Raw genomic sequence first — 26,543 nt, 5'->3', positions numbered from 1 at the left:
ATCACAGTGAATGAAACAGCCTGAAGTCCTAGTGCTGATTACAAACCATTGCATTGGAATATGATTTTATGAAACAGCTGAACACAGCCTCCATATAAATCTTACGGAGTATGTGACCTAGGCTCTTGGCACCTTCTAATGAAAAATGTCAAATTTTTGTGCTTTATATTGGAATGCTCAGGAAAAGACTGAAACCAAAGTTATTGGCCTGAGAAGCATGTGGTACTTAGAACCAGACTTTGGTGGTCTTCAAAATGCCCCATTTTTCAGCTTTGTCCAACAGGCCTGGCATGCACCTAGGAGAATCTGCTCTTGGAACCTCCCTCAGGTCAGCTGGGGCCACTTCTGGAATGGGGGTCATTCACCTGCTTGGCTGCAACACCAAGGCAGCCTGTGCTCCCAAAGTGCCCAGAGAAGTGCTGTTCATGCTCACCACCTGCTCACCTCTGCTGAGCTCCCTGTGCATCCCTCTGGTATCCCTCAGCAGCCTGGGGAGCCCGAGCAGGAAAACAGCTCTGCACAGCCCAGTCTGCACAGCCCAGGGAGCCTGAGCAGGGAAACACCTCTGCATATCCCCTCGCTGCTGCTCAGAGCACACCCAAGAGTGTCCCCTCAGGGCTTGGAGAGACACCTGTGGCTTCCACCTTCTGCTTCCTGGGACTTTGCTGAGGAAGTGCTCTCAGAACATATTCAAACATCCTCAACAAAAACAGAAAGAAGGAAAGGAAAGCAAAGAAAGCACTCTGCAAATAGCACCACTTACTGCAGCTATAAAACAAAAATCATTCTGCCTGAGTGGTTTGAACCACTCAGTTGATGTGGTCTGACTGAACCATTTGTTTGAAGAAAGCATCTTAACCCCCATCCTTAGCCATCATTTATTAGAGCACACTTAAAACACTGGGCCTGCTGTGGGACCCTAAATACAAGGAGTATTTTGATAAACTGGAGTGAATTCAGTGGATAACCAGCAAAAGTGCCAGCTCTGGCTGCATGAGGAGTGGCTGAGGGAAATGGGCTTGTTTTGCCTGAGGGGAGGCAGCCTTGGGAAAACCAGCAGCCCTGCAGTGCCAAGGGAGAAATGACCATGGAAAGGCTTTTCAAAGTGGACAGCTCTGCATTTTTATATCCCATCACTAAAGAAGGCAAAAAATGCAGGGAATCTAATGGCATTAGCATTATTCCCTCAGCCACAGTCCCCTAGTCAACCCTCCTGCCTTGTTCTGAAAGCAGCCAAATGCTTTGTGGCTCTGCTTCAAAGCCTGGCCCCCACTACCCCAGTTCAGAGCACTGAAAATAGATTATAATTGGATGGCAAGAGGGGTATTGATTTGAGTTTAAAAAACACCACATTTTTCTCTCTATCTCTAAAAAAAAAAAAAAAAAATCCTCCTGAAAGAGCTTTTTTTTGGTAAAAATTACAAGGTTTGGAATTGCTCTTTTTCTGTTGATTGCAATAATTTTGATAGGTTTTTAATACATTTTAAATATTTATAAATATTATGTATTTTGAACATTTTTAATAGTATTGAGAGAAAACACTGCACTGCTTACAAATAGGGAGCTACAATGAAGATTCTGAAAGACTGTTTCATTATACTTTGAATCAGGAACTAAGCAGTAATGCCTCTGCAAGAAGAAAGCCTAAAAAAGATAATAATTTGGAATTAGTTGGCAGTGGATTTCATATAAAATTGAAAAAGTTACATATGTTTGCAATTATTCAGAGAAAGATGTGTATTTACATATGTAATTTTTTTAAAAAATTAAGCATTTTAGGCAGTTGAGTCATTCTGCCCCAGTGAGTTTTGCATGGAGGCAATTCACAGGTGAGCACTGTCATGGATTGACTTTGGCACAGTGCCAGTGTGTCTATGAAAGGTATATTTTTTAAATGGTTACTGTGAGATGTGACCTGGAAATAGACCAAAGCAGGCTTTAACTTAGGAATGGAGGGAAAGAAAACACTTTATTAATCTACAACATAAGGACAAGGGGGAAAAAAGAAAAAGACCACACACAACAATCCACAATGGAAAACTTCCAAAACACTCCTCCTCCCCTTACCTCTCTAACACTCAATTCTCAGTCCAATACCATCTTTCACACAACTTCCTCCCAGTTCATCAGGAGAGAGGAGTCTCTTTCTTGCACCTCCCCAGGAAATACAGTTGGAACTTCTTGTGCTTCTGTGTTACACGTGGCAGCCGCCCGAAGAGAATCTGCCATGGTGACCATCTTCTTTCTAAGTCTAGTGCTCTCACGACTGTCTATGGATCTAAACGGCTTCTCAGGTCTTTTTAAGAATGCATTGCTTAGTTTTAAGAAGGGACAACCTCTTACTATTGGGACACCTGTCTCCCCCATATTCACTCTCTTGGGGTCTCTGGAACAGAGATCCTTCTCCTCTGAAGGCAGAGGGCTCCACCACACCCTCCCTATTAGGCTCTGTTCCTTCTACTTCTTTTCATAACAGCCTTGTCACTCCTGGCTTCCTGCCAACCGCCTCCCCCAAGGTGCAGTCTCTACATCACAGGAATAAATTGGTTCCGTCCCATGGCCATGTAAAAGAAAAGTCCAGCCAAAAGACCACTCCAAATCATCTCCTCCATCAAGGCGCTTCTCATCTGCTGACATTTCTTCACCTACTCAAGCCTTCTTCTCATTTGCTTCATCCTCCGTCTCCTCTCAATTCTCAGCTGGGGAGGATCAGTGTTTTTTACAGCTTCCATTGTCTCAGTACCAAAGGGGTTAAAACCTCAGCCGTGGTCTGCCCGTGGCTGGGCACCTTGCCCCCCCCCCCACTTCTCCTTCTCTATCGTGGTTTGACCAGGAAGTGAGTTTCTGGGAAAGTTGTGGTTAAACCAATCAGTGGCCAGAAAATTGGCACCTGGTGTGGCCCTGGGGACTTGGATACGCCTCTGAGAACACACAGGGGTTAAAAGCAGAGGGTTCCCAGAGGGTCTTTCTCTATTGAGTCCGGTTGGTGAGTCGATCTGACCTCCTCACCTGCGCAGCTGGGTGAGGGACGGGCAGGGCAGGCCATGCGGCCTGTGGGAAGGGAGGCCGAAGCCCTGCAAGGGGCAGGGGTGGAGGAGATCTGGGATGTTTGGGCAGCCCCCCCGGGAGAGAATGATAGAGACTCTGTGCTGGCTTGAACTTTGATATCTTGTGCTGCCACCATGACCAGGAGAAGAAGTTGGGGGGTGGGGCAAGGTGCCCAGCTGCCAGCAGACCTCGGCTGGAGTTTTAACCCCTTTGGTGCTGAGACAATGGAAGCTGTAAAAAACACTGATCCTCCCCAGCTGAGAGGGAACGGAGGATGGACAAATGAGAAGAAGGCTTGAGTGGGTGAAGAAATACCAGCAGATGAGAAGTGCCCTAGATAGAGGAGATGATTTGGAATGGCTTTTGGCTGGACTTTTCTCTTACATGGCCACAGGACGCAACCAAATCTTCCTGTAATGTAGAGACTGCACCTTGGAGGAGGCAGTTGACCAGAAGCCAGGAGAGACAAAGCCGTTGTGAGAAGTAGAGGGAACAGGGACTGATGGGGAGGGTGTAGTGGAGCCCTCTGTGTTTCAGCGGAGAAGGATCTCTGTTCATGAGGCCCCTCGGCCCCAGGGGGTGAAATATGGGGAGGGCAGGTGTCCCAATAGTGAGAGGCTGCCACTTCTTAGAACTGAGCAAGGCATTCTTAAAAAGACCTGAGAAGCAGTTTGGACCCATGGACAGTGGACATGGACGGAGGATGGTCACCATGGCAGATTCTCTTCAGGCGGCTGCCACATGTGACACAGGAGGTTCCAACTGTGTTTCCTGGGGAGGCCCGTGGTGCAAGAGGGGGACTCCTCTCTCCTCATGAACTGGGGGGAAGTTGTGTGAAGGATGGTATTGGACTGAGAATTGAGTGTTAGAGGGGATTGACTGTTAGAAGAGTGGAGGGAAGAAGAGTATTTTAGAGGTCTTCCATTGTGGATTATTGTGTGTAATTTTGTCTCTATGTTGTAGATTAATAAAGTGTTGTGTTTTTTCCCCCTCCATTTCCAAGTTAGAGCCTACTTTGTTCTGTTTCCAGGTCACATCTCACAGTAACCATTTTGGAGACATACCTTTCATGGGGACACTGGCATTGTGCCAGGGTCAAACCATGATATCCTCACTGTGGTGCCGGCACAAGATATCAAATTGCAAGCCAGCACAGACTATCTATCACTCTCCCCTGGGGTGATAGAGACAGAGACACATCTATTCCTCACAATTTTCAAATCTGCCCACTGATTCGTTTGACCATAACTTTCCCAGAAACTCCCTTCCTGGTCAAACCGCGACAGCACAGAGAGCCTTTCTCCTCTCTCACTCTGGGATATACCCTGGTTGTCTCTGAAATGGGATCTTTAAAGGTATTGAATGAGCTTTTATCTGTTATTTTAGAATCTCATTCATTACCCTAATTGTTTTCCTAATGTCAGTTCTTATCCACAGATGTCTGCAATTGAGGCATGTTAGTTTAAAGGAAGAAAAGGAGATACCTTGGGGCATTGCTGTTGCTATGACTGCTGATTCCTTTTGGTTTCTTCTAATAAATCTTTGCCTCAAATTTCAGTAGCTGAGCTACCTGCAAAGCTGATTAAGTGGTATAAGAAAAAAAGTTACACAGCTGACTTTTTGAGCTCTTTTTTCTCACTGTCTATAAACGCTTCTGATTTCTTTTTTTTTGTATTTTTTTTTTTTAGTTATCCCTACACCACCAGGAACAGAAGAAAATACTGCTAAAAATATCCTGGTGTAGATCTCAAGTGTGTAATTCAGCATGCAGATATTCCATGTGAAGGATGGCATTGCTTCACTGGGGGTACCTGGGTTACCTAGTGCCTTTCTGTTTTCTAATACACTGAACAAAAATCTGTTTCTGTCATGAATATGTGGGTTTATGGTAAAAGTCTGCTTTTGCAGGAGTCAACAGATATGCACTTGAAATTGGCTTTGTGCTACAGTACAGTCTGTTAACATTTTGGGGAAGAGCTTTTGGAAATAAACAAAAGCGAAGCACAAACACTGACTAATCAAATCCATTCAGTCATGTGAATTGCTGTATCTTATAGCATTATTTGTTCTGCCTCAGTAATAGACTTTGCATTACAACATATTTACCACATGTGTTGGCTTTATTCAGCCTCAGCATTGCTTCACTGAAAATGATTAAAACATCTCTGGGAAAGGGTTTGATATCCCTAACTACTAAGTGAAGGTGTGCAGATTGCTGATTGGTCTCCAATATCTCCACAACCTCTTCAGAAAACTTTAAATCAAGCTCTAAAATATTCCTATTATGTATGAGGGCTTTTTTAAAAGATACTCTCTTTGTGGTTCATGTTCTACATTTATCCACAGCAGTTACTTCCTTCCATCTTTTCCCCCATCTGTAAAATCAATACACCCTGTCTCTGCAGTGCCAATAGATACAGTATGGAAGTAGTAATTAAGGCAGGATGGAAGGAAAATACACTGCATGTGGGAAAAGGAGGCATTGATACACCCTCCCGCAGTTAAATTTACAGGTGATACACTACAAAGCATCATCATAATCTACCAAAGCTGACACAGCTGGTCTGTGGCTGAGCAACTAATTCAGTTATAAATAAGAAACCCAGCCTAGTTCCATAAACTGGCCCCTGGATTGACTTACAGGGACTTCACCCTATCATATTCCATCCTAAGCTGAAGACATCTCACTGGTCAGAGACCTGGGAGGTGTTAAGATCAGACCAACGAGCATTTTAGACTGGGGCATTTCAAACCCCTGTATAAAGTAAGACAATAAATAAAGCGCGGTCTATTGCCAGGTGTAAATCTGAAGAGTGGGTCGTCACTGTCTCTGACCACTGACTTCACATAACACAAAGCAGTGTTTTGTCTATAAGAATACTGCTGCACATGCAACTTCCACATAAATCTTGTACCTTGAATCTCAGCCTGCAGAGCCCTGCTCAAAAGTGATCTCAGAGTCTCCCTGATTAAGCTGCAGAATTCTGACAGCTGGTGGCTGGCACTGAAGGAAAAACCCAACCACACAGACTGCTTTGCTCTGGACCAGATTTTCTGCTTTTGAGACTGGAGTATCACCACTCTTCCAAGTGTCAGCAGGAGTGGCTGTAGGATGGAGTAATTTGTACTCCTTAGTGAGGAAGCTATTCCACAGCTGTCAGAGCTGTATTAGAACTTGGATGTCTCTGGTATAAATGCTGATGTGATGTTACAGCTCTGTGTACAGGGAGTTAATTTGGAAAAATAATTAACCATTGTTCTATAGCTACATTTGTAAAGGACTGTGTGTGATCAGTCATAGAATAAAAGAGGTGAACACTGTGCAAATCCCATCTTTCTAGAATCTCAGTTCAATATCAGAAGAACATTATCCAGAGAAGGGAGCAGAAGAGATTTCCCTGCTCCTTATGGAAGTCTCAAACAAAGTATTGCTTCTTCACAGGAGTTTTGGTGAGGAATCTGGAAAGAGTTTGTATTTCCTACCCTGCTGAATGGATAAAAGGAAGATACTGAGGTGGGCAGAGCCACAGGGATGTCATTCTCAAGGCTCTGCTGGCAGTGCCTCATGCCCAAGCTCCTGAAGGAGGCACTGGTGGCATTCCACAGACATTGTGAAACCCAGCACTGACACCTTCAGAAAGCTGAGCAAAGCAGAAGGGATTTCCCAGAATTGTGTAGTTTGAAACAAACTGGAGGTGAAGGACTGGGAAGCACTACCTTGCCCTTATAATCTCACTAATTGAAAGGATAATGCAGCCTCATGCTGATTGACTTAAAATTGAGAATTTGTGTACCTTATAAAACAATTGTTTCTTCAACATGTACTATTCAGTTGTATAGTTCAGAAAACTGTCCATTAGAAAAACCTGCTGGAATTTCTTGTGTACTTGTGCTCAAGTAAATGCTTTATGCACATAAGCATGTATCTAATCACAGTCTTTCTAAACTCATATTTTCAACTATTTACTCACTGTCTGGTACATATTCTTTTATTCTTCTTAATGTTTATATGACTTAGACATTTTCTTTCACTTAAAAAAACCAGATTTTCAAAGACTGTTTAGGAAACATCCCTAAGATTTGATATTTTAAAGAAAATATGGACAGAATATTTTGTTAGAATACCTTGAGCCCTGCCATTTTTATGCAATATCGTTAATTTAACATGTCACAGAGAAGTGTGGATGTCCACTAAATCACTCAGAAAATTTGGTGAGGAAAGTTCAATCTTTTAGCCATTTTTTTTTCTCTTGAGAAGTATCCCAACAATATCAATTCATTCAAACTAATTCCTGAAATACATTTATATAGCAAGTTTGCCAAATATCTTTCTTTACAGGTACGGATGTTCCCTTAGGAAATGCCTTGTTGTATTTTATCAGAAATTCTTCTTTACTCTTTAGTGACAAATAAAAGTAATTATTTTTTCCCTCCTCAGCCCATTTCCCCTCCATGTCCATTTAAATGAATGCAGAAGGAAGAGCAAGCACCTAAAACAGGTGGGTCTGTGTTTAGCACCAGACCATGTTTTGGTCTTTGATTTTCCTGCAATTAAAAACCTGAATCTTGCAGAACTCTGCAGTGTGTTTTATTTGGGTGTTGACTGACACAGCAAATGTCTTTCATCTCAAGAAAGAAGGTGAGCACAGACACTGCAAGTCACCCTGTAGCAACTGGGGCAAATTTCTCATTACTGTGAGTTAGTTTTATTCTGGTTTGTGTGTCATTATTGGTGTAAAAGAGCTAAGTATACAAATCTGACTGTGAGTTTTCCAAGATTTATTATCTGGTTTGTCTGAGCTCCCTGCCCCATATGCTGGAGAGAGGATGTTAATTGCGGCACTGACCTCACTGATAGCCAGTGTCTTCCCATCTGGTGCTGCTGGCATTCTGCCAGGCAGAGCAGATCATTGCCTTGCACCTCAGCATCCCCTGCCCCTCTGGAATCATGACAGCCGTTCCAGCACTTAATGAAGCCAGCTTCAATCCAACCACACATGACATTTGAGTCCTCTGCAAATGAACCTTCGGTGTGTAAAAACATAAAGGATTTAAGAAAACTCAGGGTAAACCTCTATTCACTAACTGTAGGAAAAGAAAGGACAGGGAACAAAATAATAACCAAAGACATGTCTTAGTTTTGTATTCTGCGGTCCCCTGATGAGATCGTGCATGACCACAGTGCTGGCCCTTTTCCATCAGAAACCACCCCCATTTGAAATGTATCTGGCTGTTCACCTGCACAGATTTGTGTTCTGTCTTACTCTTAGAAGAGACTTGACAACTCTGTCCCGTACCAGAAGACTTTCACATTACTCTAAGATGGAGAGATGATAAAAACAATTCACTGGTGCAGTCCTTTACAGCTTTTAATGGTACATATATACATATGAATGTATGAAATATATAAATATGCATATGCATACATATACACAAAACTTTGGCGTTTTTAGTTACAAACTAGAGTGAAACATTTGAAAACAGCATTGTAGAATAGTTATGTATTTCTAAAGCTTTAAAGTAAAAAGGGAACACTGTTTTTAGAAAGTGAATACGGTACAATCACTGAAATAAATAAATTCCAAACAGCTCATATCAATGTGAATATTTTCTTAGAACAATTTACAGTATTCTAGTTGTAATGATTTCAGGCAGGGTACTTTCAACAGCTCATATCAGAATAAATTGATTTAAAAACTATTAAAGAAAGAGAAATTATCAGAGCATACAAAGATGAAAAAACATTTTTAGAAACTAAGTATTTAATAACTGAGTTGGATTGAAATTGAAACTAAACTATTGAAGTGATACACAGCTAATGAAAACTGATCTCTGCTAACTCTATTATTATTGTTGGTATTCTTTAAGCTACCAAATAACAGTCTTGGTAGGTAATAGAAGGAAAAACAATTTAAATAAACTGTTATAATGGTCCCATAAAGAAATTTCCATGGGATTAGGTTGAATGTTGGTTCTTCTTCTTCTTCTTTCAGTAAGGAAATTTTTTCTGGCCATTAATCTCTCTCTTGCTCTCACTGCCTCACGTAAATAAAGCCAGTTAACATTATTTGACTGCGGTGCTCTGGATTGGACCATCCCTCTTTCCAGGCTTTCTGGGCTTAGGGTTGGTCTCCAAAGAAGAGTCAGAGTGGGAGCAGGGCAGTGGCCTCTTTCAGAAGCAATATTCCCTTCTGGAGCTGTCAGAAACTGGTACCCAATGAAGGGAGCAGCACTGCTGCCAGCAAGAGTGAGACAGCCAGGATGGGGAGCAGACCACTTAAAGTGTTTTTTTTCAGGTTCTTCTACTGTTATTTAAAAAGTAAATAAAAGAATCAAACTATTTCTATTTTATCTGTCTTTTGTTCTTATAATACTTCACTACTTGTAACAGGAAGCTTTAGTGAACAGTAACTCATCCTTTTTTCCTTTTTTTCTAAAATCCCCTTTATTTTTCTATTAATACAAATCAATCAGGAATTAAAAAAAAAGCAGAAAAGTCCCCTGATGTCAGGGTATAAACAGAGCAAGTAAAACCATTAAGGATAATGTAAAGAACTTTGCTTCAGAGATGCAGCATGGCCACTGCCAGCTTGGATTTGCCCTTGGAAATCTACAGCTGAGGAGAACAGGAAAAGCAAGGGAAGAGAGGCACTGTACCTCTCAGCACAGATGCTGCAGCATGTCAGGCTCAATAAAATATTGCCTTGCTCCTATCGGTGTGGAAAACTGCTCCAATCTAAATGGAAAGAATTATCAGTATTCAGAGATGTATTCACTTTCTACTAAGTAATGAAACATGGGGAGATTTTTTAAGATCAACTTGAATCAACTGAATCTGAGGAATAAAAAGATCAACCAAAGTCTTAGCAAGAATAAATACTAGAAGTATAATTTCCTGCCTCCCAATTCAAAGGGCTTCTATGATTGTTTCATTTATATGCCAGTTATTGATCTGCACTGTGATTTGTCTGTATAAATTTTCTGTTAAATATCTCTCTAAAGTAAAGAAACCACTATAAATGTTATATCCAAATATGTATATATATGATCAGAAATGAAAAAATGTAAAAACTTGGGGAGATCATGTGTTTGGGAATTATTCACAAACTGAACACATTTACCACTTAACAAATAAGAATCATATTAAGGAGAACTATGAAACCCAGCAGATCCTTTGAGCTCCTACCTAACTAAAACAGCACAAATGCATCCTTTGTTTCGTAATCTGAGACCTGATACTTGGTTGACATTATTGAAGTGCTCAAATAATTTTTTAAATTTTGCCTATTAATGCATTTATAAAGCGTTTATAGCATTAAAGCATGTTTTATTTCCAAATGGTACCCATTATGTCCCTTAGGGCATCACTGGGAAGGGAGCACAGAGATCAGGGATGCTTTAATGTACATTGAGGCACAAATTGTCAGTCTTATTTTCTTGCATTATTAATGTCCTTTCCAAAACTGAAAAGACGTGGGCTTTTGAACAACCTGACTTCAAAGGGAGCTGAAATGAACTTTTGGTCTGTGAGTTTGTTCTCTTCTCAAGACAGGACACATAGAATTCTACTTCATTTCACTCATGAGGCCTCATCTTTGAATCTTATCTGGAATTTTAAATCACTTTCTCTCATCTCCAAAATCTGCCTTCTTAGGTGACACACACAGGAATTCTGTCTGTCAGATCTTTCTATTAGGAGATTTGCAGCAAACTTATTTTTTACTCTTTGGAGGGCTCTGTCTGCAAATGGAATTGTGGTTATAAACTAAATGAAATGCCCATTTAACACATCTCCTGAAAAACACATTATTTGCTAGAAAACTAAGGAAATAATTTTCAGTTTATTAATAATACTTAATCAAAGCATAGACTTAATTAAAAAAAACAAGAGCTGTGAGTGTCAATACAAAACAAACCCTTCTTTGCCATTATCTCTCAAATATTAATATACACAGTTTTTATTCAGTTTGCTTTCTAGAAACCTGGCTGAAATGCCAATACTCAAATGTTTAAAGGTTATGTTTGAGTTAGGCATCTTGACTGCCTACTGCTTCAAGGACTGAGACAGTTGAGAGATGTGGCTGCACTCCTGAAGGGACCTCAGGAACTGAGGATTTTTGTCTCTCTGAGCATCAGGATGTTGCATGAAGAAAAAGGAGGCTGTTCCTTTTCAAAGCAGGATGATACATCCTTCCCTTGCTGCTGAACAAATAAAGCACTTGGTTCAGACAGCTTTGAAGATGTTACAAAGGTACAAAGAGTGGGATTAATGCAAAGTCAACCCCAGAGATAAAGAAAACAGGGTAGCCCGGGGCTTGTTTGCTTTAGAGGGCAAACACTTGTGCTCAGCTCTAAAAACACCTCCTGAAGAGAGCTCCTGTCTCCTCTCTCTCACACAGTCCCACCTACACGCATCACTCAATTTTGTCAGACCAAAGGACTACACTCCCTTATCAATGCACATCCCAAAGGAAGTTATATGCTGGCATTAATTCATTAAATAAACATCCAGACTTGATGCCTAAGCTCTCAGCTCCCATCTGGGAAACACTGGGGTTCCCAGGCTGGTCTGCACACAGCAGAAAGCCCACCTGCATCCTGCCTGTGGCTGCAGACCTGTCCTTTGCTGGCTCTTTGAAGGCCCCCATCACTTGGCAAATCCCTCTTCAAAGGCTCTGATCTCTAAAGAAGTGCTGAGACTGCTTGCAAGGGTTGCTTTAAACATGCTCAGCAAAGGCAGATGCAGCTGACAGGGGGTGTTAAGCACCTCTCACAATTTCCACATTTTGGGAGAAGTTATTTACTTGAAAGATTATTTGCTCTGTTGAAAGTGCACAGTGCAAATGGGAGATGAAAGAATCCCTGCTTTCACACAAGTCTCACACTGAATTGAGAGGATCTCTCCAGGGAAACATGGAGGGAATCTCGTGCAGCCCACAGCCCACTGCTCTGGCAGGTGTGGATACTGCAGCAGTCTGGGCTGCGGGCAGCAACAGCACAAAGACACAGCAGAAATAGAAGCATACAGAATAGCTGTATGCTCCTTCCCCATACAGACTCGTCTTGGATTTACTTTTGTTCCAGCAGACAATTAGGACATAATGCAGGGAAAAGCAAATGCTATTTTGTTTTTAATGCAGCCAAAAGATGGCAATGAGTCATACTTGTCTGACTTAATAATTTCTGTAAAGTGAAGAATGGTTGTGTGTCCATGCTGCTGTATTCATGCATAGATATAAGTCAGGGAATGATACAACCCAAATATTGTGCATAGTCTCTTTAGTGAAATGGGGACTGCTGGGACTTTAATTACAGACCTGGCATTTTTCAGACAGACTGATTATATGTTATAAACTGAAGGAAGGTAATTAGTTATCAGCTGTACGTATGACTTAGCCAGGGAATGCTATTATTTCGTCAATATGCAGCTTGCTTCTAGTACTAATCATGATCATGTTCTTAGTGCTTTTATGGGAGGAAACAAGTCAGCATTGGGGGTCTGAATCCTAGAGTAGTTCTGGGTTGACGTTATTGAAACAAATAGACTGTGGCAAGACATTTTCAAGATTGGTGTTGCTCAAGCCCTTAAAGTTTCATGGATCTCATTAAAGTAATTGCTTAAAGGTTCAAACATTTATCCACAATTGAACTGTCTGAAATTTTCCCAGTGAAATGCTGTTTTGCTGATTGGTAAATGGGTGCTGAAATGACTGTTGTTAGACATGGGACAACAGGTTCTTCAGGTTAAAAAAAAAAACAACCCTGAAAAATATTCCTTTTTTGTTTTGCCAAATAGATCAGGTGTTTGCTTTCAAAATTGTCAATAACTTTAAAAAAATCTGAATATTAAGGTAAAAAATTCCAACATGTTCCCCTGAAGTATGTAATAACAGACCCATACCAAGTCATACGGAAAACTTACATGACATAAAAGAACTGTAACTGCAGAAATAAAAAAATAGGTGTATTTTCTGCCAGCTGAGAGCTGTGTATTTCTGAAATACAAACAATTAGTCTATTTGGGCTAGGAAGTGACATTCAAGGAGAGCAACAGCAGCTCTGCCCTTGCAGGAAGGAATCAAAGTGTGACATTCAGCAATGTCTCTTATTACCTGAAAGCAACTGGACATGTCCTGTCACCTCTGCACACACAGGACTATCTATGGTGTCCTATTGCACACACTCTAGAGTCATATTAATACCATCATTTATGTTTGAATTGTAATACATTTAACTGTTATCCCAGTTCTCCTTCTATTTACTTTTGCTGAGCACTGGGTGATAAGTTACTGCAAGAATTTTCATTAAACCATCCACATTTGTTTAAATAGTCATTATATGGAAAATGAAGGCTGAATTTGAAATCAGGGGCTCTGTGCTGGCCATGGAATTACAGCAAACCCTCATTCAGGAGTGCATCCAAATCCAGGAATGGTGGTGGAGGTATCTCAGGGAGAGAGTGCGTGAGGCCATTTAGGAATGAATAAAAAATGCCACACAGGCCATGCATGCAATTATTAGCAACAGTAAATTCCTCTGAACAGGTTTGAGTCCACAAGTTAATTGGAGTGAAAAAACTGGAAGGGAAAAGACTGAATCAGTAACAAAAGGATCACAGTAAGATAGGAAAAGTGATCTCACTTAGTGAGATACGGACTCTGCGTAACTGCTTGAAAAAATGCAGTAAAATTCTGGAGTGTCTGGAATACCATTGTCCATTTGAAGAACACTAAAACAGGGGTAGGAAGATCTGTGCAATATCAGTCTTCAGTTTTTTTGTCTGTTTTCAAGCAGTTGTGAGTAAATTATAAATAGGAACTTCACTGGCTGCTGTGAGGATATTTTAAAATTGGAATGTTGGTTATAATACTTTACCAGAACTTTGTGCAACTTTTATGGCACAGTGGTGCTTTTTTTGGGAAATTTTCTTGCTGGTAAAGGTTTGTTATGACTTTAATATGCAATTACTTTAAAAACCTCTACAAAACATCACAGCTATCAACAACACTAAAGAATGCCAGGAACTTTCCTGAAATTATGATTCAATAAACTTGCAATTTCTAACATTAAAGTTGCACTTAGAATCTCATTTGAAAACAACTTCTGCTAATGGAAGATTCTAGTGAGGATCTTGCTTTTGCCTGCCTAAGAAGTTTCTGTAGGGTTCATTGCCTGCTTATAAGGAATATGCAACTCTGAAATAGAAAAAGCTTTCAAGACATGAAATTATTCATAAGGATTTCCATCTCCTAGCCAGCTCTAGTACTGCTACAAAACTATAAGTGGATTCACAATTATTTGTAACCCAATCAGGTCGTAATGGCTAATGAGAGAATGATTAATACAAATTTTTGAAGTTAGCCTGGCTCTGCCATGCTCTGGCAAAGCTCATGGATCCAGGCACAGCTTGAAGTGTACATTTTTAATTGGTGGCATTGAACTGATAACCTGCAGTTACCCTGACCTTATTTAACAGCTGCTGATTCTCCTTTATCCTTACACAGTGAATATCCATTGGTAAGGAAGCAGAGGTTTGGAATCTCATCCAGTGCAGATTCACACCAGTGACTTCACACTGGCTCATCAACTCTGTAGATGCCTCGTGCAGCCCTTGGGAATTCTTTACTTTCTGCAGCACATAAACACAGTAATAGCAGCAAAGTTCAATATGGCCAATAGATATAAATTCTTCTGAAATCCTGGTAAATGCAAAAAAATGTTTTGGTTTTTTTTTAAAATCTATGTCTTAAGGCAGTCAGTATCTTTAGAAAAGTAGAGCTCTTTATGAAAAGTGAAATTGATCATTCTTCAAATTCATGTAAATCATGCATTTGGTTTACCCACCACAGTCATTCCTAATACGTCCCAGGAGTTCTGTAAATAAGAATATTGATTTTGATGACTTAGGGAGGTGGTGCAGTGAGAACTGACAAATCCATAGTACAGCTAAATGACTCCTGAAGTCTTAGGTGGGGAGTTGTTTATATGGCTACTTTCACATGACAAATGCCTGATATAAGTTTTATTATACCCACTAGCAACCATAATGATATTTTTAGAATATTAGACATTACTTAGAGCTGAAAGGAATTTTAAAAGGATATATAAAGTGCATCTTTCTCTGTGCCAAGGTTGCATAATGTACACGCACTACAATTTCAATAATGGATATAATAAAAGAAAAAATTAGTGGGTAAAGTATAGAAAGGGAATATTAAGATATCAAGTTCTTATTTGGTGCAAGTAAAATACTGAATTAAAAATTCAGCTTTCAAATAAGAACCTTTCTATTTAAGGTACATTCACTTGTGTCGCTGACACAGGACATTTCACTGCAGTGACAGGAAGAGTTTGCAAACTGATCTGTATGCAAGCTGTGAGCTGCTTTTGTAGCCTTGAAACTCATAATGTGTAATACTGACTTTCACAATGGGTTTCAAAAATATGGATGGCTTAATTAAAACTTTAAATAATGAAATTGCTTAATCGTGCTGACAGATAAAGCACCTGAAAAGCCTGATTATGTACAGTAGTTGCAGCATGTCTTTATGCTGTCATGCTGTAACTTCCAGGTGTCTTAGTAAATTAGATCACTAGTTCATTCATGATGAAATAATTCTATTATAACTCACCTTTCCTGTTCCTAAATTGCATCAAGGAAACGTCAGTTCAGTAACACTTCTGACTGTTAGGCAGCACCTTTGTTTCGTTTTTAAATGTAGAACTAGAAAGCTGCTCAGATTTGCATTTTTACATAATTTTTCATCATGTGCTTGAAAATATGCCTTTCTAGGCTTTGACATTGTCAAGAAACTACCCACATGTTAAAAGTAAATCCATGGAAAAACACCACCATATTTTATTCCTCATCTGTAGACATCCAGAAACCCTGGCTCTAAGGTTGGAATAAACAGTTCAGGAACGTGGATAAATGAATTTATATTTGTTAGTAAGACAGCCTCTTTGTCTCCTAATCTGCCTTTGCAAAGATAAAGAGATCAGTCCTATCTTTGCGAAATGCTTCAGAGACCACCTGAAAGCCAACTTGATTTTCCTTTAAACTAAATTTTCTGAGGGACCTCAGGGAATTGCCCAAGTAACTGATCTTGAACATTTCCAAACCAGTTTCTGCATGTGTTGTACAAATTCTGGTGCACAAGTGATAAATCACATACAATGTAAAAGATAAATATTAGAAATAGCTGACAAATAAGAGAGTAAATGTGACTGTTCACCTTCAAATAATAGTTTGATTGGGAATTTCCGTTCTAGGCTTTATATTTCTCAAGTTCCCAGAGTAGTGTAAACCCAGGGCACTAACAGACACTTTAATCCAGCTTGTTTAGATTTATTTATAACTCCATATCAAGATTTTCTCTAAGAAATGAAATTAGTTGGATGGTCTTCCCACAGGATGTTTTAAGAATGTCATACTTTTCATTATTTCATGGTGCTATAGACAATTTTAACTTCCTTTTGTTCTATGCAGAGTTTCCTTCCTTTTCTTTTTCCTGCTTTCATTGAGAAATTAGTTTCTTATGGTCTAAAGAATGTTTGGAACAGTTCTAACTTCCCTTGGGAATGACCATAACTACATATGGGAAAAACAGTTGTGCATGTGACAAAGGACAGCACATAATAGGGATCATTTTCAGAAGGGTCGACACAGCTCTTTCAAAGTGGCTGAGCATGAACAGCTGTGAAAGTCACATACCAGTGTAATAAAGCTGTAATAAAACAGGTAAGAAAATTGCAAAACATAGAACAGAAATATGCAGAAAAATGTCCAAATAACTTCAAGCAAATGCAAGTAGAGAAATTATAAAATATTGAGCTTGGTTGTTCCTTAAGGTCATAGTTTTACAGAAGCACAGAGCAGTCACTGCATTTCACACCAGGCTGTACTACAGAAATGAGAAATGCACAAAGGCACACCAGTTTGTAGGGAATATTTCAGAGGGCTCAAGGGGACTTCTGTGTATCATAAACAAGTTCTGGACAGCAACTGTGAGTGGTTTGTCAAGATTTTGTTATCAGTGATAGAGCAGTTGCATTAAAAAATTATATTAAACAAGCTTCTTTCAGATGGGATCACAAAGAGTATTTTCACCATTTATCATCACTGGTGACTTATCCTTGTGCTACCAAAAACTATTTTGAAGCAAGACACTGCATAAATATTTGTCAAAATAGCATTAAAAGATGGAAAGTAGCAACAAAGTGTGTCAGAATAGACTGGGCTGTAATGGAGGGCACTTAAGGTGCAAGGAATGCCAAAAAGACTTTTTAAGTCCTGGAATTATTTCATCTCTGTTTTAGAATTAATCATTCATTTACCATTTCTCTCTTACTGGCTCTGTAGGCAAACACCTCACTGATTTGTTTCTGCGGTTTTATCAAGGCTGTATGCATAAAGCAGTGCAGGCCTGCATACCAGATTCTAAAGTAAGTGTTTAAGAGCATAAAAAGCTCTTCTGAGCTTCAAGTAACGAACAACTAAAGTCCATCATAAAAAAAAAAAAAAAAGATTACTTCAAATAGAGCATCATGTTGGAAAGGATGGGACTGCCAAACCTGATGGCTTTTACCTAGAGGATAGAGTTCATGCACAGAAATGATAGAAACTTGCAGCATCTTTCTGTGTATCCTCCTCTACCCCTCCTGGACTGAGATTACTGTGTGCCTTCCATAAGTATTCACTTGTTTTCTCTCTCTTCATTATATGAAGGGTGGTCTTAAAACTGAATGCACATTAATAACAATTTTAAACAATGTTTAACAATCTATCATAAAAGAACAACATCCAGGCATAAATCTTGTTATTTGATGAAAATATCCAATTTAAATATATTAAAAAGAAAAAAAAAGAAAAAAAAGGAAAAAAAAGAGTCCAAATAGCAAATCAATTTTACTTTACCCTCTTATCATGTAACATAATGTCCTGGCTTGTAAAGTAGGCATGTATTCTATTTTGCCATCTGTTGGGGGTTGGGCAGTTTTTCTTATCTCTTTCAAGAACAATGACACTGCCAGGAAGATAATCTCCTGCTAATAGGCTATTGAATTACTCACTGTGGCTGGTAAGATTAGTTACATCATCCCATTGAGAGATGCTCCACCCAGAGGGAGGAGCCAAGCATCCCTGCCACCATAAAACAAGCATTTCTGAGACCACAGACAGCCTTCTTCGCTGGATTTCTCAGAGGAATCAGGAACCAAGGCCCAGCTGCTCCTTCGCCGCGTTTTCAAAAAGGATCTACACCCTTCTGCAGATCGCCGCTCCAGGAGGAGCAGCCACCATTTAGCTGGACTGCTATCAGCACCCTGACTTCTCAGGGTGTCAGGTTTTTCTCACTCTGCCAGTGGTTTCTTTGCTTGTGCTAAATTACATTGTTATTTAGTTTTTTTTTCCTTCCTAGTAAAGAACTGTTATTCCCGTTCCCATATCTTTGCCTGAGAGCCCTTTTTAATTCTGAAGTTGTGATAATTCAGAGGGAGGGGGTTTACCTTTTCCATTTCACAGGAGGCTTTTGCCTTCCTTCACAGGCTCCTGTCTTTTCAAACCAAGACAGATTTTGGCGCCCAACGTGAGGCACGAGGGCATTGAGAAAAAAAAAAAAAAAGGATTAACAGTTCTTAGGTAGTTTAATTTTTAAGTACCACCATGTGGTCTAGTTTTCCCTGGTTTGGGTGGCATGTGGTTGCAAGTGTATACTTCCCATTTACAGGCCCTTATCTAAATATGGGTCCTATAACTAAGGCCACTGTGTCTGTTATCAAGTTTGTCCTCTGGGTGAAGGATTCATGGGTCTTTAATTTCCTCTGGATGGCAGGTACATGGATTCAGAGCTATCACACACTAACTGCATGTTTTTGGAGTTACTTTAATAATAGTACCTACTGTAAGGAAATGACACGGGGGGAAACTTTCTCCCAACCTTTTAACCATCTTTTTGGGTCTGCTCCACCAGTTTTCGAAGGGTTAAGATCCACTCTAAGTGCTAATGATATCATACAATGGGTGGTGTTGCTGATATGCCTGTTATGTTTAGCACTCAGAGATAAGAGAAGATTAACCTGGATAACTACCCTGACACCTACACCAGAGACTAGGGATGCTGCTGCAGAGCCTGACACTACCCCAGAGACTAGAGATGCTGCTGCTCCAGAGCCTGACCCTGCCCCACAGCCTGCCTCAGAAACAAACCACCCAGATTGGGTGAGGGTGCTGGTTAAGGAGATGCAGGAGATGCAAGAGATGCTGAAAGGGTGCATTTCACCAGCTGGTGAGAAACCCGCCCTTTGCCTTGAAGAGGGACAGTCTAATAGTACAGCTGCGGAACCCACAAATGTTACAACTGTCCAGGTTCCAGCTGAACCACAAAGGCAGTCACAGCCAGCAGCAGTTGCCCCGGTAGAAACAAGGAGGTCTAAGATGAAAGCAGAGCACCCAGATAGAGATAGGAATGGAGGAACCTCACAACCCACAGGGGAGCCAGAAGTTGCGATCATCACCGAGTCCCTGACGTACGAAAGTCTCCGTAATCTGCACAAAGACATTGTGCGACGAGGGCGTGAGGCTTATACTACCTGGCTACTCTGGGTCTGGGACCTTATGGGTACAGGCGTGCAGCTGGACGGTGGTGAGGCAAGGAACTTGGGACCCTTAACCCAGGACTCAGGTATGAATCAGATTTTTGTAAGGGAGCCAGGATCCCTTTCTCTCTGGGAGCGGCTTTTAATGAGTGTCAGAGAGAGGTTTGTCCACAGGGAGAGAATGCAGGAGCACCACCATAGAATGTGTTGGAAGACCCTGGAGGAAGGGATCCAACAGTTAAGGGAAGTGGCAGTATTAGAGGTACTCTTTGGGAGGGATGGACAACATAATAATGACCCCGACAAGGTCAGGTGCACAGGGCAAATGCTGTGGAGTCTGGCAAATCTGGGGCCATCTCAGTACACCACTTTCATTGCAACAATTGATGCTGACACTAACCGAGAGACAGTGGGCTCTGTTGCCAACAAACTTAGGAATTATGATTAATGGCCCAATGCAGGCTCATATCTCAGCTGTGATTAAGGAGTTCAAAGAAGAGATGAGGGAGGAAATGAGGAAGGTTAATGCAGCACCCGTACGAGTCACAGGCCCCAAAGTCAGAGCCCAACATTCCCCAGCTAGAGAGAGAGGGTACACCCCAAGGGCTAATCTGTGGTTCTTCCTGCGTGACCACGGGGAAGACATGGGGAGGTGGGATGGGAAACCCACTTCTGTCCTGGCAGCACGGGTCCGTCAACTCAAGGAGGGAAACTCTAACCGGGGGAGTTCCACCAAGGTGAAGGTAGCCTCAACCTCCCATGACCAAGCTTTTGGGTACGATCTGTCAGATCCCCTTGAAGGGACCTCTAGTATGTATACCCAGGAGAGAAATAATAACCAGTGTTAGAGGGGCCCTGCCTCTAGCCAAGGAGAGGCACGGGAAAACCGGATCTTCTGAACGGTGTGGATCCGATGGCCTGGCACATCAGAGCCACAAAAATACGATGCCCTAGTTGATACTGGTGCGCAGTGTACCCTGATACCATCGGGACATGTGGGGGCAGAGCCTGTTTCTATTGCTGGTGTGACAGGGGGATAACAGCAATTGACCCTGGTGGAAGCCGAGGTGAGCCTGACTGGGAAGAAATGGCAGAAACATCCTATAGTGACTGGCCCAGAGGCCCCGTGTATTCTGGGCATAGACTTCCTCTGGAACGGCTATTACAAAGACCCAAAGGGACTCAGGTAGGCTTTTGGCATAGCTGCTGTAGAGGCAGGGGACATTAAGCAATTAAACACCTTGCCTGAACTGTCAGAAAACCCATCTGCAGTAGGACTCCTGAGGGTGGAAGAGCAACTCGTGCCAATTGCGACCTCGACAGTGCACCGCCGGCAGTATCGGACAGATCGAGATGCCGTGATCCCCATCCACAGAATGATTCGTGAGCTGGAGAGCCAAGGGGTGGTCAGCAAAACCCACTCACCCTTCAACAGCCCCATCTGGCCTGTGCGCAAATCTGACGGAGAATGGAGATTGACTGTGGACTATCGTGCCTTGAATGAAGTGACTCCACCGCTGAGCGCCGCTGTACCGGATATGCTGGAACTCCAGTACGAGCTGGAGTCCAAGGCAGCAAAGTGGTATGCCACTATTGATATTGCTAATGCATTTTTCTCCATTCCTCTGGCAGCAGAATGCAGGCCTCAGTTTGCTTTCACCTGGAGGGGCGTGCAGTACACCTGGAACCGACTGCCCCAGGGGTGGAAACACAGTTCCACTATCTGCCATGGACTAATCCAGACTGCACTAGAAAAGGGTGAGGCTCCAGAACACCTGCAGTACATCGATGACATCATTGTGTGGGGGAACACAGCGGCAAAAGTGTTTGAGAAAGGTAAGAGGATCATCCAGATACTGCTAGAATCTGGCTTCGCCATCAAGAAGAGCAAAGTCAAGGGACCTGCCCGAGAAATCCAATTCCTGGGAGTGAAATGGCAAGACGGACGGCGCCAAATTCCCACTGAGGTCATCAACAAGATCACCGCTATGTCCCCACCAACCAGCAAGAAGGAAACACAAGCTTTCCTAGGTGCCATAGGTTTTTGGAGGATGCACATTCCCGAGTATAGGCAGATTGTGAGCCCTCTTTACCTGGTTACCCGCAAAAAGAACGATTTCCACTGGGGCCCTGAGCAGCAACAAGCCTTCACCCAGATCAAGCAAAAGATTGCTCATGCTGTAGCCCTTGGCCCAGTCAGAACGGGACCAGAAGTCAAAAATGTGCTCTACTCTGCAGCCGGGAACAATAGTTTGTCCTGGAGCCTTTGGCAGAAGGTGCCTGGTGAGACTCGAGGTCGACCATTGGGATTCTGGAGCCGAAGTTTCAAAGGGTCCGAAGCCAACTACACCCCAACAGAGAAGGAAATCTTGGCTGCCTATGAAGGAGTTCAAGCCGCCTCGGAGGTGATTGGCACGAAAGCACAACTCCTCCTGGCACCCCGACTACCAGTGCTGGGGTAGATGTTCAAAGGAAAGGTTCCTACTACCCACCACGCCACCGACGCCACATGGAGCAAATGGATTGCCCTCATCACCCAGCGCACCCGTATTAGAAACCTAAATCGCCCTGGAATTTTAGAGATAATTACGAACTGGCCAGAAGGTGAAAACTTTAGTCTCACTGACGATGAAGAGCAGGTACAAGCGACAAGAGCTGAAGAAGCTCCACCCTATAACCAACTACCAGCAGAGGAAACACGTTACGCTCTTTTCACTAACGGTTCTTGTCGCATCGTAGGGATGAACTGGAAGTGGAAAGCAGCCGTATGGAGCCCCACACGACAGGTTGCACAAGCTACCTGTGGATCGAGCCAACTTGCTGGTGGATCGAGCCAACTTGCTGAACTCAAGGCCGTTCAGCTGGCCCTGGACATTGCTGAAAGGGAGAAGTGGCCAGAGCTCTACCTTTATACTGATTCATGGATGGTAGCCAATGCTCTATGGGGCTGGCTGGGAAGGTGGAGAAAAGCCAACTGGCAACGTAAAGGAAAACCAATCTGGGCTGCTAATATATGGAAAGACATTGCCTCTCGGGTGGAGAAACTAACGGTGAAAGTCCGTCATGTAGATGCCCATGTCCCCAAAAGTCAGGCTAATGAGGAACACCAAAACAACGAGCAAGTAGATCAGGCAGCAAAAATAGAAGTGTCAAAGATAGACTTAGATTAGCACCATAAGAGGGAGTTGTTCCTGGCTCGATGGGCTCACGATGCCTCGGGTCATCAGGGCAGAGATGCCACCTACAAGTGGGCACGAGACCGAGGGGTGGATCTAACCATGGACAGTATTTCTCAGGTTATCCACGACTGTAAGACATGTGCTGCCATCAAACAGGCCAAGCAGGTAAAGCCCCTGTGGTATGGGGGGCGGTGGTCCAAGTACAAGTATGGGGAGGCCTGGCAGATTGACTACATCACACTGCCCCAGACACGCCAAGGCAAGCGCTACGTGCTGACCATGGTGGAAGCCACCACTGGATGGCTAGAAACCTACCCTGTACCTCATGCCACTGCCTGGAACACCATCTTAGGCCTGGAAAAGCAAGTCCTATGGAGACATGGCACACCTGAAAGGATTGAATCTGACAACGGCACCCATTTCAAGAATGGCCTTATCAACACCTGGGCCAAAGAACATAGTATCGAATGGATATATCATATCCCCTATCATGCTCCAGCTGCTGGCAAAGTTGAACGGTGCAACGGACTCCTTAAGACTACCCTGAAGGCACTTAGTAGAGAAACATTTAGAAACTGGGAAAATAACCTAGCAAAAGCAACCTGGATAGTCAACACCCGAGGGTCCATCAATCGAGCTGGCCCTGCCCAGTCTGAACCCTTGCACACAATAGATGGAGATAAAGTCCCTGTGGTACATATGAAGGGTATTTTAGGGAAAACTGTCTGGATTAATCCCACCTCAAGCAGAGACAAACCCATCCGTGGAATTGTTTTTGCTCAAGGACCTGGTTACACTTGGTGGGTAATGCAGAAAGATGGGGAAACCCGTTGTGTACCACAGGGAAACCTGGTCTTAAGTGAAAACTGAGTATAAGATTTCATTGTGACACAAATGGAAATAGAATAAGGGGTGGATAATGTCCTGGCTTGTAAAGTAGGCATGTATTCTATTTTGCCATCTGTTGGGGGTTGAGCAGTTTTTCTTATCTCTTTCAAGAACAATGACACTGCCAAGAAGATAATCTCCTGCTAATGGGCTATATGGTGTCCTGGCCTGTAAAATAGGCATGTATTCTTTTTTTGCCATCTGTTGGGGGTTGGGCAGTTTTTCTTATCTCTTTCAAGAACAATGACACTGCCAGGAAGATAATCTCCTGCTAATAGGCTATTGAATTACTCACTGTGGCTGGTAAGATTAGTTACATCATCCCATTGAGAGATGCTCCACCCAGAGGGAGGAGCCAAGCATCCCTGCCACCATAAAACAAGCATTTCTGAGACCACAGACAGCCTTCTTCGCTGGATTTCTCAGAGGAATCAGGAACCAAGGCCCAGCTGCTCCTTCGCCGCGTTTTCAAAAAGGATCTACACCCTTCTGCAGATCGCCGCTCCAGGAGGAGCAGCCACCATTTAGCTGGACTGCTATCAGCACCCTGACTTCTCAGGGTGTCAGGTTTTTCTCACTCTGCCAGTGGTTTCTTTGCTTGTGCTAAATTACATTGTTATTTAGTTTTTTTTTCCTTCCTAGTAAAGAACTGTTATTCCCGTTCCCATATCTTTGCCTGAGAGCCCTTTTTAATTCTGAAGTTGTGATAATTCAGAGGGAGGGGGTTTACCTTTTCCATTTCACAGGAGGCTTTTGCCTTCCTTCACAGGCTCCTGTCTTTTCAAACCAAGACACATAAATTCCTTCAAAAGTCAGTTCCTGCTCTACCATGTCCTTGAGCAGGTGCTGATTTTAAAAAAGGAGCTGGGAGTGAAGCGCTTGACTGTCATGGTTGCTTCTTCCAGGGGAAGCCCCTGGTGTGTGTGTGGCCACTGAAGTGGTGAAGTACAAACCAAAGCTTTGCCTTGATCCTTCAGCAGCTCCATGCCCTCACAGACAAAATGCACCACATTTAGACTTAGCTAAACTGTCTCCTGTAGTTCCTGTTAGAAAAGGAATTGTTTTGGGGGTTTTTCACGATGAAAAGCACTGCAGGTTAATTCTGGATTATTCAAACAATTTACCTCATCTTAGTAAAGAAACAGTAACTTTATGCACATTTATCTGGTTTTAGATAGACTGACTTAGAATGACTCCACATCATGCAATAGATTCCCTGTTTTTAATGGGATCAACATAAATTTTGCCTGTAGGGTGAAGACTGTTTGCAGAATGATAACATCCTGAAAATAGTGTTGCACTGTGAATAAAGTGCATGAAAAAAATGTTCATCTCTGTTTCAGATACCTTCTCCCACTAAAAAAAGTGTTGTTATCCTATTGATTTAGGAGAAGAAAAAATATTTTTTGGCTGTCCTCATATTTGTATGAAAAGTGTAATACCTGTTCTGAACAGTGTGAAATACACCATCCTGTTTAGTGTTATGTATTCCACTGTTACCAAAGTCTTGAGTGACTTGGTTAATTATTCAAACTACAATTCTGGTTTGGTTCACAGATTTCTATGAAAGTCAAAGAAACAGTTTTGATATTTTATATGTTATTCTTAGATGGCCCAAATGCATATTTGGCTGCCTAAATAATTCACTTAAAATAACACCTATATTCCTATCCATTTGAGATAATTAGATAATAATTTAGATGCCTTTTACTACCTTTGGTAACAAAACTTTTTTTTTTTTTTTGTTAAAAGTAATTTCTGCTCTTTTTGTAATAAGTTTTTGGGTTTAAAAAGTGTCCAATATTTAAAGTATGAGAAAAGAAATTACATAAATGTTGACAAACACATCATGATATTCAATTCAAACTTCTGAATGGGAAACTCAGAAAAACGGTCTTGATTCTAAAACAAAGGAAACACTGGGCTTACAGGGGAATGGAAATAAAATGAAGGAACTTCCTCTACCTGGGCTTCTGTTGCAGTTTTTATTACCAATGTTACAGACCTGACACTGATTTTCTTTAACATTGCTCTTTCCATACCTTTTCTTCCAGATTACTGCTAATGGATTCTCTCAAAACTAAAACACTTAATTTGCAAAAGGATGAAAGTGGGGAAAATTCCAAACTATCTACATTTATTTTTTTCCCATGTTTCTTATAAATAGCAAGGACACCCTCAGTAAAAAATCTGATACCTCTCATTATCAGAGCCTTTTGCAGAGGTCCTGTGTCAGCAGGTCACTGGTAAAGGCACATCTGCCCAGGGCTGTGGCACTCTCAGGTCATGGATCAGTGCAGTAAGTGAAAAATTCACCTAGCAAAGGCCAATTATGGAACAAATATGGCCAATTAAACTGAAAGCCATACTGGAAAAAAATCCTTATGTTTATGAACTGACTTAAAGACACAATATTCCCAGAGCTAGCCTGGCAGACACTGTCATTTGGAGCTTCCAGACACTTCGTGTGCAAGGCTGTCATGGTGTCGACAGGCTCCAGATGCACTGCTCAGGTGCAGCTGTGTAAAACGTTCCATGGATCCCTGTATCCAGAGAAGGATGGAGCCTGCAGCTAAGGTGTACGCCAATCTCACCCACCATAGAAATGAGATCTAGACAATTAAATTAAACCTAGTCAGTGCCCTGAAAGAATGAGGAGTCTCATGGAATAGATAGAGCCCAGAGCACCTGATATAAATTTTACTGTTCTGCAGTGAGAGTGATAAATGATTTCACCAGTTCAAGATTCACCCTCTTCCAAGGTTACTGGATACCTCTCAGCAAAAACAGTCTCTGGGTTGTTGCACTCATAAAGTGAGTGCAGCAATAAAT

General features: G+C 41.9%; 1 protein-coding gene and 1 long non-coding RNA gene across 8 annotated transcripts in view; one reads left to right on the top strand and one right to left on the bottom strand.

The window, feature by feature from the left end:
* The window catches only part of CLSTN2 (calsyntenin 2), a 418,740-nt gene that overhangs the window by 40,421 nt on the left and 351,776 nt on the right, over window positions 1–26,543 (bottom strand). The gene's annotated exons all lie outside the window — the stretch shown is intronic.
* Window positions 2,796–4,909, top strand: LOC135278248 (uncharacterized). The gene is made up of 3 exons (XR_010345789.1): window positions 2,796–2,836; window positions 4,306–4,403; window positions 4,737–4,909. It is a non-coding gene; the product is annotated as an uncharacterized LOC135278248 (long non-coding RNA).

The sequence above is a fragment of the Passer domesticus genome, chromosome 11 (assembly GCF_036417665.1).
Source record: "Passer domesticus isolate bPasDom1 chromosome 11, bPasDom1.hap1, whole genome shotgun sequence".
Classification (NCBI taxonomy): Eukaryota; Metazoa; Chordata; class Aves; order Passeriformes; family Passeridae; genus Passer; species Passer domesticus.
Note: the sequence above shows the minus strand (reverse complement) of the source record. Positions and strands in the feature narration are given on the sequence as shown.